General features: G+C 40.2%; 1 protein-coding gene across 1 annotated transcript in view; it reads right to left on the reverse strand.

Moving 5' to 3' along the window:
- Window positions 1–16,896, reverse strand: part of LOC122564342 (protein Jumonji-like) — a 438,171-nt gene that overhangs the window by 300,014 nt on the left and 121,261 nt on the right. The gene's annotated exons all lie outside the window — the stretch shown is intronic.

Here is a 16,896-nt window from a genome sequence, read left to right on the forward strand (position 1 = left end):
ATGCACTGGGTGGCACAGTGGTTAGCACTGCTGCCTCACAGCGCCAGAGACCCGGGTTCAATTCCCGCCTCAGGCGACTGACTGTGTGGAGTTTGCACGTTCTCCCCGCGCCTGCGTGGGTTTCCTCCGAGTGCTCCGGTTTCCTCCCACAGTCCAAAGTTGTGCAGGTCAGGTGAATTGGCAATGCTAAATTGCCTGTAGTGTTAGGTAAGGGGTAAATGTAGAGGTATGGGTGGGTTGCGCTTCGGCGGGTCGGTGAGGACTTGTTGGGCCGAAGGGCCTGTTTCCACGATGTAATCTAATGTAATCTAATGTAATCTAATGTACTGGGGGCCCTGCAATTTCTTCCCTAGCTTCCCACAATGTCCTGAGATACACTTGATCAGGTCATGAATTATCAGACATGGTCTGAGGTAGGAATTGAATCGACAAACATCTAATTTAAATTACAAGTGTCATGGCTGAAACCAGTCAGAAAATCAGACACATTTTAAGTGCTGCATGACTGTACTGCAATGCAGCTGCTTAAAATCTCACAGCTTATTCAGACATGAAAGCTAACCTTGCAAAGAGACCGTTCGAATCAGTCTCTGTTGCATTCTGTACAAAAATAACTAATCACATAAATGCTTTTAAATGACTGAAAAAATACTTTACATAACCAAATTCTAAATATCTACTGCTGTACAGAGGGACAAGAATGTAACATTGAGATCTTCAGTCATCAATTCCCAAGCCAGACATGAATGAGCAAAATATGCAAAATAATGATCCTCCTGTTCCATCCAACAATTCACTAGGCTCAATCTCAGGATAGCAGTATAAAAATTTCGCACACCACACTAACCATTTTTACAGCCTAAATGAAAACTAATATGAAATCAAAGATCCAATTTTGTAATGCACAGAGTTGAAATGAATAGACATTACACCAACAATTAAGATTGAAATTTACTCAGTACTGTAGTCCAACAAACTGCACCGTTCAATTTGAGAAGTTTGACATTAAAACACCTACTGAATTAGAGAAGATGTCTAAGTAGTGCAAGACTAGATGGTTATAGAATTAATGCCTTCCACAGGAAGGTCCATACGGACTTGGCAAATGCGTAGAACAAATGTAGCAGGCAACACCTGCGGCAAGTAACCCAAAAGATCAATTCTTACAACATCAGAATATCCAAGTCAGGCACTTCATACTTTGAAAGTAACATAATGGCTGTCTCAAACAATAAAGGAACACAACAATTTCTTCAACATTCAAGAGAATTACCATCAATGAATCTTCCACTAGCAGCATCCCATGGGGTTACCATTGACCAGAATATGGACTGGACAAGCCTGGACAAAATTTTTTTTTTCCCTTTATTTATTCACAGGATTAGGGTGTCACTGGCTAGGCCAACACTTACTACCCATCCCTAATTGTCTCGAGTGCAGTTCAGAGTCAACCACATTGCTATCCTTACCTGGTCTGGCCTACACGCGACTCCAGACCTACAGCAGTTTCTTTCCTGAAAGGACATTAGTGAACCAGATGAGTTTACCTGACAATCAGCAGTGGATTCATTAGGTTCTTAATTCCAGGCATTAATTGACTTGAAATTCCACCATCTGCAATGGTGGGATTCAAACTCAGGTCTCCAAGACGTTACCAGAGTCTCCAGATTAACACTCCGGCAATAATACCACTAGGCCATCACCTCCCCAAAAATACTGTGGCTACAAGAGGTCGGAGTGTAGGAATTATGCAGTGAGTAAATTGTCTTCTGACTTCTCAAAGGCCTGTCCATCATCCACAAGGTACAAACCAAGAGAGCAATAGGCTACTCTGCACTTCCCTGGAATCCAGCTCCAACAAAGCTTAATACCAACCAGGACAAAACAGCACAGTTGGGTAGTTCCCAACTGCCAACTTCAACATTTATTACCTCCAGTACTGGCATATATGGCAGCAGTGTTTACCATCTACAAGATGGAGAAAGTGAGAATTGCAGATGCTGGAAATCAGAGTCGAGTGTGTGGTGCTGGGAAAGCACAGCATGTCAGGCAGCATCCCAGGAGAATCGACATTTCAGGCAAAAGCCCTTCATCAGGAAATATGCAATACGGCAACTCACTAAACCATTCTGTTTCAAATCTGTAACCACGAGATCGACAAGTACAGCAAATGCATGATAACACTACATGCAAATGTCCCAAGGCATACAACATTCTAACTTATAATGCCGTTCCTTCACCGACACTGGATCAAATCCTAGAATTCTCTTGTTAAAGTTTCGGTAGATGTATCCACCCACATCGACTACAGCAAATTAAGGGAGACAGCTCACCACCACCTTCTCAAAGGCAATTAGGGATGGATAAAAAGCGCTGGCGTCCCCAAACAAAGTCCATTTCCAATGAGCGAATAAAAACATTGAAAATGGATCACCACAAAGGCATTAAGTCACATTGTCAATTTTACAAAGTAATCAATACAGCCTTATCCATTTCAGAAAAGCATTGCTGGTTTATCAACTTAGGCATTAAACTGGTGCAAAGTAAAATTTAGGACGTCCTCAGAATGCCCGAAAGTATCATCACCAATTAGTTACTGTGCTTTGAAGTGTTGACATTTAATTAGTCCAGGCACAGGTCTCACTAATAACAAAACACCCTCTTTACTGGAAAGTAATTAAGTAGAATTATTTTACAAGAACAAATTACTGTGGTTGATAGCCAAACTAAAAATGATGGAAACAGATCAGGCAACATCTATAGACAAGGAAGCAAAATCTGAAGCAGTAAAAAGATTTCTCTCTCCACAGATGCTGCCTGACCTGAGTGTTCCCAGAGTTATTTTGGCTGAGCTCTCTTATTTGAGGATAGTTAAATTTAAAACAAAACTGCACCACTAGACAGTAAAACAAAAAGGTAGCAATTTAAGAACTTATTTTTCCCATCACAAATTTATACTGCTAAATGTCACTATTTTAATCAGCTGAAGACTTCAACAAAAACAACATTTCAAAAAGCATTGCACTTTAAGGTTCAGTTTGGGAGTAAGTAGTGCTAAAATTCAATGTTCAGAACATGAAACATTAGGTAGTATCCCTACTTTTGAGTCAGGGGACCTACGTTCAAGTCCCACCTACCACAGAATGTGTGTCATAACATATCTGAACAGGTTGATTTAAAAAAATCTAAAACTAAGCATTCCACAGGATAGTTCTTTTGAGCTGCAAGTTCATCGCAAAGTTTGCACTTTCCAGAACTAACGTAGATGTTGATTTACATACAGTATGGAAACAATAATGGACTCCATCAATTGATCATGCAAATGGTATCATCAGCTGGCATCACTTTAAACAGAAAGATTGTGGGTTCAATCCCCACTTCAGGACTTGAGTGCTTAATCTGGGCCAACAATTTAGTGTAGTAATGACTGCTTGCTGAATTGGTTGGATCTACCACTAAATATTTAAATAAGTCCCCATCATATACTATAGCACTGTGCGTACAACCAGAAACAAGGGCAAGAACAATCCTTATTTAACTACTCAAAGCACACAGCAGTATATACAAGGAACAGACTTCCCAGTGACACATGGATATAAATTGCGAGGGGTAAAAATAAAGAGACTAAGAGAGAATTGGATATTTAGCAGAGAATAAACATCAAGAAAGATTAATTGTTCTGAAACTGACTTACAGTTAGGGTGCATTAAGAAGCTAGGTGTATTAATTCACTGCATTAGTTCAGTCTATATTACTAATATTGAAATTAACAAAATTAGAGATTATAAAAAGGATTATAGAAGAGAAAAGCAATGGCAAGTTTCTACTGGTCGGAGAAATGGCAACAGAAGGTCACATATTCAAAATATGAACCATTGATTATAGACTAAGAGAGCCTAGTCTTGCACGTCCCAAATTAATGATGGTTATTTGGCAAAGTAAGAAATTAGTTAAAATCAAGGACAATTCGGGAATGGGTGGTCAGAAGATGGAAAATTCCTCTCAAGTCATTAAAATTAGTCCAAACCATCACAGAGTTGACAGCAAAGCTAGAAATTATTTCATCCCACAGTGGAATTTGTTTTTTTATATCTGTTGAAAGAGTCCAAAAATTTCTTTGAAAATAAATTAAATAATTATTTGAACAGAAGAATATAGATGGATATGGGGAAATCAAGACAATGGAATTAAATTAAGTGTCTTGTGGGGGAAAAGAAAGGCTACTTCATGGCTAACCTTTTCAAATCCAATATTTTTCATGTGAGGAGTAGCAAAGACTTTATCAAAGCCAAAATAAATCTCTCTCAACTCACACCTCAATGAGTTATACTATACAATTTGATTTTTTTCCCCTCGGTTTTAGCATCCAATTGCATTGCAGAATCTGTGTTGCCTACGAAAATAGAGAAAACACATCAAAACTTAACTTTACCGGGACTGAAGCTCTTAAGTATGTTGCTCTATAAGTGCAAAGTCTTTATTTCTTGTCCACAAGAAAAGATGAAATCAAAACTGTGCCAAGTCTGAAGCACGGCAAGGGCACTGACAAACACCACATAAAAGCAGCAGGCCTATTTGGCTGAAATGAAGCAGCTGCACTTGTATGAAAAGAAAATCAGTTGAGGACTGTACGTCGTTTAAACCAATCGTGCTCACAGTAATTATACCAAGCACTCCAGATTGATATGGTCAAGTTTAAACTTGCAGCACATTAGTCATAATTAAAAATGCATCATGCGGGTCATTTTGGACTCTGTCCAACAATCTGTCTGGTTGACTTCCTATACATTCTCACCTCCATCCCATTACCATTTGTTTAAACCCAGCAGCAAGAATTATGCCCGACACCTATAATTAGACATTTGATAAGTATACAATTTTAGGTTAAAATAAGAGCATGATTCTTGCAATGCCCATAACCAAACTGCAATCCTGTTTAGACAACAAACTTCAAAGGTTAACGATCACTGTTGCTTTTAGCTCAATTCATTCATGGTTTTTGGTGTTGTTGGGGCAAGCCCACCCTTAAAAATGTCCTTTAGTGGTAGTAAGCTGCCTTCTTGAGCCATTGTTCTTCATGGCTCAGAGTACTGTCAGGAAAAGGTCCCAGGATTTTGACTCCTCAACAATAAAGGAACAGCAATACAGCCCCAAGTCAGGGTGTTGTGTGGCTTGGAGGGGAATGCGCAGGTGCTGTGCTTGTGCATCTGTTGCTCTTGGAGAAAGTGAGGACTGCAGATGCTGGAGATCAGAGCTGAAAAATGTGTTGCTGGAAAAGTGCAGCAGGTCAGGCAGCATCCAAGGAGCAGAAGAATCGACATTTCGGGCATAAGCCCTTCTTCCTATGCCCGAAATGTCGATTCTCCTGCTCCTTGGATGCTGCCTGACCTGCTGCACTTTTCCAGCAACACATTTTTCAGTTCACATCACTTGACCTTGTCCTTCTGAATATAGAGGTTGAGAATTCGGTAGGAGCTTTGGGGAATTGAAGAACAGCATCTTGATGGTATAGTGTGTCGCCACTGCGCATCAATGGTGGAGAGAATGAGTGTGGACGATGGTGAAGAGTGCCAAACAAGCAAGATGCTTTATTGTGGATTGTGGTATCAAGTTTCAAGTATTGTTTGGAGCTGCACTTACCCAGGCATGTGAAGGGAATTCCATCACATAACTTGTGTCTTGTAAATGATAAACAGGGGGAGTAAGGAGGGAATCACCCACTGCCGAATTCCCAGCTTCTCACCTGCTTTTGATATCTCAGTATGAATGTGAATGACCCAGTTCAGTTTCTAGTCAATTTTAACCCCCAAGATATCTATCATGGTATACTGGATGATAATGCCTTTGCATATCATAGAAATGTACAGCATGGAAACAGACCCTTTGGTGCAACTCACCCATGCTGACCAGTTATCTGAAATGAATCCAGTCCCATTTAACAGCACTTGGCCCATATCCCTAGAAATCCTTCCTATTCACATACAATTACAATATTTTAAAAGGCATTTGGATGGGTGTCAGCCTCCATCACTTCCTCTGACAGCTCATTTCATACACACACCATCCTTTGCATGAAAAAGTTGCCCCTTAGGTCCATTTTAAATCTTTCCGCTGTCACCCTACATCTATGCCCTCTAGTTCTGGACTCCCAATAGGAAATAGTTAGATTCTCTTATTGGAGATGGTCACAGTCTGACACTTGTGGGGCACAAATGTTATGCGCCACCTATCAGCTGAAGAGTGACTTTTTGAAACAAAGGAGAATTTTGAAACAGATTATAACACGTTAGGTTAAGGTAAACAAAAGACAAACCGCACCCATTAACTTCTCTCCATTAGAACTTCTCTAAAGTTCTAATGGAGAGAAGTGCAGTACTCTTATTGATCATAGCTCCAACGTCATGCACGAAACCTAGAAAAATAAAGGTCTTCTTGGCTGCTGATCTAAAAAACAATTTGGCAGTTTTACATATCTTTGGCTACAAACTGAAGGACAGCTGAGCTACAAAGACACAGCAGTCAAAGTATGATATCAAAGTAAACTTGTTTGGTAAATTGGCTGAAAAAGTACAAAACCACTTGTGACATTTTCAGCAGGTATGAAAATCTGATTTATAAAAATGATGATCAATCAGATCTCAAAGCATTGTACTCAAAATAGAATTATTCAGCAAGATTATTTTAGAATGTTATTCAAATAGAAGGCGCAATTAAAAAAAGATTAAACCTTGAAAGCTGTATAATATAGCTTAAATTACATAAGTATGACATATTAAGCAACTGAGTTTCAATTATTCAAAATCTCTCACCAATGGAGAAAGATTCCAGAATTCATTTCAAAATCAATTACTTTAAAAATCATTTTTTAATAAACAGGTAGGACAACCATCTGCATATCGGTCCCCCAATTTAAGGGTGTGGGGAGAATTTCTTTGCTCTTCAAAGAATGAAATTATTATTACCTGCTGAAAGCACTACTCTGGCTTGATTTAACATTTTTTTGAGAGATAACATTTCCAATAATGCAATCCTCCATCAGAACATCAATTAAATGTCAGTCTGTTCACAGTGGGCCTCCATGAAATTCAAAAGTCATAGGCAAAAGAGCTACTTCTGAAGCAAGTTAGAAACAGAGGAACAGGAGTAAGTTATTTAGCGTGTCAAGCTTGTCCTGACATTCAATTAGATCAATGCCACTTTTCTGTGCTATCCCAGGATGTCACGAGTATCCAAAAATCTATTAATTGCTGTCTTGAACATCTGAATGATTGAGCTTCTATAATCCTGAGGTACAGAACTCCAAATAATTAATGCTTTCAGCAACGGATTGAGATTGCAGCATGAAGTTTTGATCAAAAGGCCCTTGTAAGATAGTTACTTCAGAAGCATCCTACGGCTTGCCATTTAATTTGACTCTACAGAGCATGACTTGCTGCAATATTTCATGAAAAACAATATAATGAACAGCAAATCTGGTAAAAGCTTCAGAAATCAATTTGTAAGTATACAGCCAACATTTTACTGTTAAACAAGGCCTGTACCATAGTACACCTTGTTTTATTTTCCCAAATATAGGTTAAATGATAAACAATTCTTCAAATATGTTTAAAAAGTGATTTTTGATTTCACTTCCAATTCATTGAACTTGAAATTTTCAGAAAAACTGATTCCATTATGTCAAACTTTGGCTTTCAAAATAACCCAGTACCACAGAGTTTCAAATTTCCATTATTATAGTGCTGTTTGTGTATTTATATTTTAAACATAAAGTATAATTAAGGAGATTGTATTAAAATGCTTAAAGTGTGGTATTTTAGCTATCCAAATAATATCATGCCCAAACACTAAAATGATATGAGACAGTCATACACACCCTCCAGCATGGAAGCAGACCGTTCGGCCCACTGAGTCCACACCAACCATCCAAAGAGCATCCCACCCAGATTCATAACCCCCACCCGCCAATAACCATGCATTGCCCATCCCATCATTGAACTGTGGGGGGAAAAATAAACCTGAGCCCCTGGAGGAAACTCACACCGACCCTGGGAGAATCTGCAAACTCCACAGTTGCCCTGAAAGGCAGCAGTGCTAGCCACTGAGCCACCGAAAGTCAAATTGACAGCAAATGAAACTTATTTTCATTCTTCTTCCTACTACACATCCTTACATACCCTTTTTGTAAAGAAGAAAATAAGATTCAGTCACATCTTTTCCTAAAGTACATTTCACCCAGATAACTACAAAAATGAAATGTTAAGGCTGTAGTTGAATAATTGGGATAGCAGAAAATGACACTTCAATACTTAAATTGGTTTAATTACATGTAAATTGCAAGTACATTCACCACCCAGAAAAAGGGCATGATAATGCACTTTAGTTTATGCAAGGTTAAAGAAACAAACATGATCACACCTCTGGCCCTAACCATCTTGTATTCATCTTGCCATCAATCCAACTCCTCGACATCTCATCCCAGTGGAGGGCTTTTGCTTCTTTTCTTTCAAAAGGCCAAGCTGGCTATCCCACATTTCTGTTTTCCAATCTTTTAAAAGTCCATAGATGCCCAAAAGATTTTGGTTTGGATTTTAGATCCACCTCTAAGCAGATCATTTCCTTTTCCCAATTGCTCCCAATCTATTGTGAATACTGACAATGCAATTTTCCAGGTGATATCCTATTCAAACAAATATTTAGCTCCATTGACAGGATCCCCAGACATCTGTCATTTGTGCTTGCTCTGTCACTCAAAAAGATCAAGGCAGATCGGATTGTAACCTTAAATCCAAAACGTCTAATCCTGACAACCTTTCTCCCTCACCTAACAAGAATTTATCTCTGCCCTTCAAAAAATAGTAGTAGAAGCAGAGTCTTTAAAGCTACTTTAAAAAAATATTCAAAGAGTCATGACTTACAAACAAAATTCACCTCCATTTAAAATGGGAAACCCCAATTTTTAAACAGTTCTAGATTCTCCGACAAGAGGAATTATCCTTTCCAGAAACAAACCTGTTAAGATCCCTCAGGATCTTATGTACCAACCAAGTTGCCTCATACTCTAAATTCCAGCAAATAAATACCTAGCCTATCCAGAAAAGAAGGACGGGAAAAGTTTCCAGCTACAACAGGCTGCTCCTTTTTTGAGGTACTTGAGGTGTTGGACACGCCAGGAAACTTTAGGTCAGTGAGCCTGACATTGGTGGTGGGCAAGCTGTTGGCAGGATTCCTGAAGGACTGGATATACACGTACTTTGAAAGTTAAGGACTGATTAGTGATAGCCAACATGACTGTGCGTGGGAAATCATGTCTCACAAACTTGATTTGAGTTTTTTGAAGAAGTAACAAAGAGGATTGATGAGGACAAAGCGGTAGACGTGATCTATATGGACTTCAGTAAGGGGTTCAACAAGGTTCCCCATGGGAGACTGGTTAGCAAGGTCAGTTCTCATGGAATACAGGGAGAACTAGCCATTTAGACACAGAACTGCCTCAAAGGTAGAAGACAGAGGTTGGTGGTGGAGGGTTGTTTTTCAGACTGGAGGAGAAAGTGAGGTCTGCAGATGCTGGAGATCAGAGATGGAAATGTGTTGCTGGAAAAGCGCAGGTCAGGCAACATCTAGGGAACAGGAGAATCGACGTTTCGGGCATTAGCCCTTCTTCAGGAATGGAGGCCTGTGACCAGTGGAGTGCCCCAAAGATTGGTGCTGGGCCCACTACCTTTTGACATTTACATGAATGATTTGGATGTAAGCATAAGAGGTATAGTAAGTTTGCACATGACACCAAAATTGGAAGTGCAGTGGACAGCGAAGGAGGTTACCTCAGATGACAACGGGGTCTTGATTAGGCGGGTCAATGGGCTGAGGAGTGGCAGATGGAGTTTAATTCAGATAAATGCGAGGTGCTGCATTTTGGGAAAGCAAATTTTAGCAGGATACACCTAATGGCAAGATCTTAGGGAGTATTGCTGAACAAAGAGATCTTGGAGTGCAGGTTCATAGCTCCTAAAAGTAGAGCCATAGGTAAGTAGGACAGTGAAGAAGTCATTTGGTATGCTTTTCTTTATTGGTCAGAGTATTGAGTGCAGGAGTTGGGGGTCATATTGTGGCTGTACAGGACATCGATTAGGCCACTTTTGGAATTGTGTGTGCAGTTCTGGTCTCCTACCTATCGGAAAGATGCTGTGAAACTTGAAAGGGTTCAGAAAGATTTACAAGGATGTTGCCGGGGTTTGAGGATTTGAGCTATACGGAGAGGTTTAACAGGTTGGGGCTGTTTTCCCTGGGGTGATGGAGGCTGAGGGGTGATCGTATAGAGGTTTATAAAATCATTAAGGGCATGGATAAGATAAATAGAGAAAGTCTATTCCCTGGGACGGGGAGTCCAGAACTAGAGGGCATAGGTTTAGGGTGAGATGGGGAATGTTTAAAAGAGACCTCAGGGACAACTTTTTCATGCAGAGGATGGTGCATATAAGGAACAAGCTACCAGTGGAAGTGGTGGAGGCTAGTACTATTGCAACATTTAAAAGGCATCTGGAGGGGTATATGAATAGGAAGGGTTTGCAGGGATCTGAGCCAGGTGCTGGCAGGTGGGGCTAGATTGGGTTGGGATATCTGGTCAGCATGGACGGGTTGGACCGAAGGGTCTGTTTCCGTGCTGTACATCTCTACAACTCGAGATTAGTAAATTTTCTTTGAACTGCCTTGCCTTTGAACACTTGCCTTTATTGATCAGTGCATGGAGTATAGGAATTGGGAGGTCATGTTCCAGTTGTACAGGACATTGGTTAGACCAATATTGGAATACTGCATGCAATTCTGGTTTCTCTGTTATAGGAAGGATCTTGTGAAATTTGAAAGGGTTCAGAAAAGATTTACAAGGATGGTGCCAGGATTGGAGGGTTTGAGCTAGAGAGAGAAATAAACTGGGCTATTTTCCCTGGAGCATCGGGGTGACCTTATAGAGATTTGTAAAATCATGAGGCGCATGGACAGGATAAAATAGACAAGGTATTTTCCCCAAGGTGGGGGAGGGGGTCCCAAATTAGAGGGTATAGGTTTAAGGGAAGAGGAGAAAGATTTAAAAGGGATCTAATGGGCAACTTTTTGCATGCAGAGGGTGGTACATGTATGGAATGAGCTGCCAGAGGATGTGGAGGAAACTGGTACAATAACACCATTTAAAATGCATCTGGATGGGTATATGAATAGCAAGTGTTTAGAGGGATATGATCCAACTGCTGGTAAATGGGACTAGATTACGTTAGGGTGTCTGGTCAGCATGGAAGAGTTGAACCAAAGATGTATTGTTTCCGTGCTGTACATCTCTATGACTCTACAATTATCTTACGTACTTAGCATTTCGCAGCTGCTGTCAAAGTGGCTGCCTGTTAAGCTGGTACTTTAAGTTCCAAAATGCCAATACTGACTACTAGGAAAAAGGGTCCTAGCTTCCCTGACTGTCGTATGGTCTCGGGACCAGACCAGTTCTGCGTTTCTAACAGAATCCTGTCCGAATTGCCTGTCAGAACTACAGAGCTCTTTCATTGCATTAAAAAGGAGAAGCAGCAATGTGTGTTTGATTGCCATTCCTCAGAAAATCTGCTCAATAAATTATTTTGCTCTCCATATTTCTTGCCTGATTTCCTAAATACTTACATTATCCTTAGTACAGCATTATCTGTTTCTACTTAAGCATTGTCAAATCCGATTTTCTGTGATGAATGAAGCCAAACATTCTGCAATATCATCTTTAAACTTAACCAAAATGAACACCAGATTTCCTTGCATCTGTCTAGCATATTGAAACTGCACTATAAAGTATTGTCGAAACTTAGGAGTTCCTTTTCAGAGCACAGGTTGATTCATTGCATCAGAACAAAACTTCAACAACCTGTTTGCAGATACACATAAGTAGGCAGACATAATATTATCAGTATTAGCTAACTGGGATTAGCAGCAACGTTTCAAGAAACAAAGGCACATACAGTACAGAAACAAAGAAATGCACGAGTGCAGCTTAAACAGGAAACTGCCAGATGGCTTGCCAATGGAAAACACTTTATCTGGAGATGTGTTCACTCAGTTTCATGATTCTACAAATACAGCAAAGCATGGACCTGGAAAATTTGTCAGTTCTTTGCATGTCAACCTGATGTTTTGCAACTCTGTATTTTTCAAAATGCAAAGTAGCACCTTTCTCAAGTTTAAGAGGATCACAAAGAGCATTAAAGGGGAGCTTTGGAAAACTTCCAGCTAAATTAAATTTTGATGAAGCAGTATCCTTAAGCTACTTTAAAACAATTGACATTTGCATTAAAAAAAAGATTAAGTTATAAGCAAGCAGGCATATGGGATTAGACTGAATGGCCTATGTGAAAATAAGCACTACAGCAGCACAGCTGTCGAAACCTAAATCAAGTCCAGATCATGGTCTCTCTCTCTCTCTCTCTCTCTCTGTCAGATCAATCTACCATTAGACATTATCCTGCCTTAAAGACAGAAATGAAATAATGGCCTTTCCAAGGTATGCTGACGAAATGTTTTATTGCAATATAATGCACAGCTGTTCTCATAATTCTTGCAGTCAACTATGACTGTTAGAAAATAAGGAAGAATACTTACATTTGTATTGTACTGAAGTCATCCGTCCAGCAGAGCAGATCAACACTGGACTTAAAGAATTGTACACTTATGAAATAACCTAATTCGTTGAACATTCAATTCATTCTCCAAATTCTGAAATGCTGTCCACTTGCAGATAGGACATTTTCTGGTTACTCAGGACCCATACACCAGGTGAGCCTAATCCTCAAGTCAGATGATCCTGGAACACCCATTCTCTATTCTCTTATTATTTAATCTATTTTTCTAATCAATCTTGATTGGAACTTGAACCTGGGCTTCCTAGTCCAGGGATAAGAACATTACCATTGCACCAAAAAGAGGGTTCCTGTCCACACCCTCCTGTGCAGAGCAGGACTGAGATCAGCTGTGGTGGCCCTATACTGGTTGAGTGGATAAGACAACATTCATTGACCAGGTTCAAATATTACTTTTAGGCACTGTTAGTTGAGGAACATAGGAGATCTGCTGGTATCTATTTGATTACAGCACCACCCCTAGCCCCCAAATAAATAAACATACACACAATTTCAGGTACTGTTAGAGACAAGAGAATTTTCGTATTATTTTTCTAAAATTTTCTTGGAAAAAGTTAATTGACATACCTGCATGTAATTGATCTCCAAATCTATTCTAGGAATCTGCAACATCGTTGAAGGACAATTGCTAAATGTCAGGAGCACGGTATACAGTTGTGGGTGCCAAAGATGTGAAGATGAGTGCAAAATTGATTTACAAGAATGGTTCCAGGAATGAGAACAGATTCTGTTGCAAGAATAAATTCAAGTTGAACTTGTTCTACTTGAAGTGAAGACAGAAGTTTTCAAAATTGTAAACAATTTGGACAGAGTCAATAGAAGCTGCTCTCGCTTGTTTAAAAAAAAGGAACAAGAGGGCATAGGTTTAAAATGATGTGCAAAAGAAGCAAAAGGTCACGCAAGAAAAAATACCTTTCACACTGAGTAAATAGGACATGGAAAACTGCCTGGAAACGTGGTGGGGGCGGGTTCACTTGAGGTATTCAAGATGGCATTAGATGATTATTTGGATTGAGGTAGTGTGCAGAGATATGAAGAGGAGAAGATTGACTCTAGGTAATTGAAATGGGAATGGCATAATGGGCCGAATGGCCTCCTTCTGAGCCATGAGCATATCAAGATCCAGATCATGACTGTGATGGAATGCACCCCACCTGCTTGGATGAGTGCAGCTCAAAGACTGAAGCAGCTTGACACCAAAGATAAAGCCCTTAACCTTAAAGCTGCATTTGACAGCATATGACATCAAGGAGCATTAGATAACTGGAATCCGTGTCCAGGATACCTCTGTGGAATTCCTCAGGCTAGAAGTGTCCTTGGCCCACATCTTCAGCTGCTTTATCAATGACCTACCCTCCATCATAAGGTATAAGTGGGCAATATTCACCGATGACTGCATAACAGTCAGCACAATTCACAATTCCTCAGATACCAAAGCAGTCAATGTTCAAATGCAGTAAGACCTGGACAACATCCAGATTTGGGCTGACAAGAGGCAAGTAACACGCAGGCCACACAAATGCCAGACAATGTCAATCTCCGAAAAGTAACAAATCTAGCCACTGCCCCTTGACAGTCAATAGTGTTACCATAACCTAAATTCTCCACTATCAGACATCCTGGAGATTACCATTGACCAGAAACTCAACTGGACTCACTATACACATACAGTAGCTACAAGAGCAGGACCAGAGGCTTGGAATACTGCAGTGAGTAACTCGCTTAACTTCTCTCCAAAGGCGATGGAACACTCCCCACTTGCTTGAATGAGTGCACACTCAATGACTGAAGAAGCTTGACACTAAAGGTAAAGCAGCCCATTTGATTGCGACCCACAAACATCCACTCCCTCCATCACTGATGCTCAGCAGTAGTAGGGTGTACTATCTACCAAGTGCACTGCAAAAATTCAAAGATCCTTAAACAGCACCTTCCAATTGCACAACCACTTCCATCTAGAAGGATATGGGCAGCAGGTACAAGGGAACACCACCATGTGCACATGCCCCATAAGCCATTTGCCATCATGACTTTGAAATGTATTGCCATTCCTTCACAGTCACTCGGTCCCAATCTTGGCATCCCCTTCCTAACAGCATTGTAGGTCTAACAACTCGCATGGAACCTCAGCGGTCAAAAGGTAGCTCATCACCACCATCTCAAGGGCAACTAGGGATGGGTGAGACTGGCACTTAACTATATTTCAAATGAACACGAGGAAGCAAAAATCCTCAAGTGTGAGAGCACTTACAATTTTTGCAACTTGAAAACTGATTGTAAAATATATTCTCAGAAAATACACTGAACAAATTTAAGCCAACAAACACCGCTATTGTAGACTTTGGGCTTTAACTCTGCGCCTTTTTAAAGCATTTCTCATACTTAATTTCTAATTTATAAATTACCAGCAAATGACCTGCACTCATTTGGTCCATTTTGTGGAAGACAGGATTAAGAGCACAAGCAGAGCTCTTTTACATTGGCTTCAGAAAGCCATTTGACACATGGGTATTACACTCCCAACAACCATCCTAATGCAAAGCTGCCAGATTTGCTCTGAGGAAGGCTTGTCTGTAACCAGATTATTAAAATGTCTGAGGTCAGTAAAATTGCACGAGAACAGTACACACTGAACCAACACTGTTAATCATTGAGTTTATTTTTTAAATACTCTGTCACTTACATGCGGCAGTGATGTGGAAACAAAACTATGAAAAAATTGGATTTTAAATAGAAAGTAAACATTCCTTTAAACAAAATTTCCTATGGTTAAAATCGAACTGGATATTTCTGCAAGCTTACTTCTAACAGCTAGACAAACCACAAACACCCACCCATCCTAATAGAGAAACATATGTAAAGTTTTTTTAAAAAAAAGAAGGTGGCAGGGAAGCCATGTCCATTCCTCTACCATGCACAGCAAGAGAAATTGGGTCAAGCTGTAGTCAGGCAGAACATACAGCTGCGGTCTTCCAAGCTGGCAGAACTCCAAAACAGCAGATCTGGCAAAGGGAGAAGCAAGAGATCAACCTCTTATTCACGGTTTTGTTGTGAAATTAGAGACTCTTTTTTTTTAAAAAAGTCTCTATCCTTTCCCCAAGAAAGAAAAATGGAAAATCTGCATTTTGATTTCTATTGTTCACAAAATTCTCAGATGACTTTTTCATGGTTCATTTTTCCAAGTGGTGCCAGCTATTATAGCTCTGCCATTTATTTGAAAAGCATTTGACAAAAGAGTCTTAGCACCTGTACAGAATAAGTTACAAAGCATGTAACATAATCAAGGGGTTCAAATGACATGAAGCAAGGTACTATAGTTCCGGAGCATATATAGCAAAATAACCTTCTCCTCTTTTCATATTTTAAAATGTGCAAAGTCTTCATTTGAAAGGAATCAGTCATAGAACATAGAACAATACAGCGCAGAATAAGCCCTTCAGCCCTCGATGTTGCGCCAACCTGTGAACTATTCTCAGCTCGTTCCCCCTACACTATCCCATCATCATCCAAGTGCTTATCCAAGGATTGTTTAAATCTCCCTAATGTGGCTGAGTTAACTACATTGGCAGGTAGAGCACTCCACGCCCTTACCACTCTCTGAGTAAAGGACTTGCGTCCGACATCTGTCTTAAATACATCTCTCCTCAACTTGTAGTTATGCCCCCTCGTACAAGCTGACGTCATCATCCTAGGAAAAAGACTTTCACTGTCTACCATATCTAATCCTCTGATCATCTTGTATGTCTCTATCAAATCCCCTCTTAGCCTCCTTCTTTCTATTGAGAACAGACCCATGTCTCTCAGCCTTTCCTCATAAGACCTTCCCTCCAGACCAGGCCACATCTGATAAATCACCTCTGCACCTTTTCCAATGCTTCCACACCCTTCCTGAAATATGGTGACCAGAACTGTACACAATATTCCAAGTGTGGCCACATTAGCATTTTGTATAGTTGCAACATGATATTGTGGCTCTGGAAATCAGTCCCTCAACCAATGAAACCCCAACACACCATATGCCTTCTTAACAGCACTATCAACCTGGATGACAATTTTCAGGGATCTATGTACATGGACTCCAAGATCCCTCTGCACATCCACACTACAAAGATTCTTTCCGTTGACCCAGTACTCTGCCTTCCCGTTAGTCGTCCCAAAGTGCATCACCTCACAATTTAGCTGCATTGAACTCCATTTGCCACCTCTCAGCCCAATTCTGCAGTTTATTCAA

Source organism: Chiloscyllium plagiosum, chromosome 29 (assembly GCF_004010195.1).
Source record: "Chiloscyllium plagiosum isolate BGI_BamShark_2017 chromosome 29, ASM401019v2, whole genome shotgun sequence".
In the NCBI taxonomy this organism is placed as follows: Eukaryota; Metazoa; Chordata; class Chondrichthyes; order Orectolobiformes; family Hemiscylliidae; genus Chiloscyllium; species Chiloscyllium plagiosum.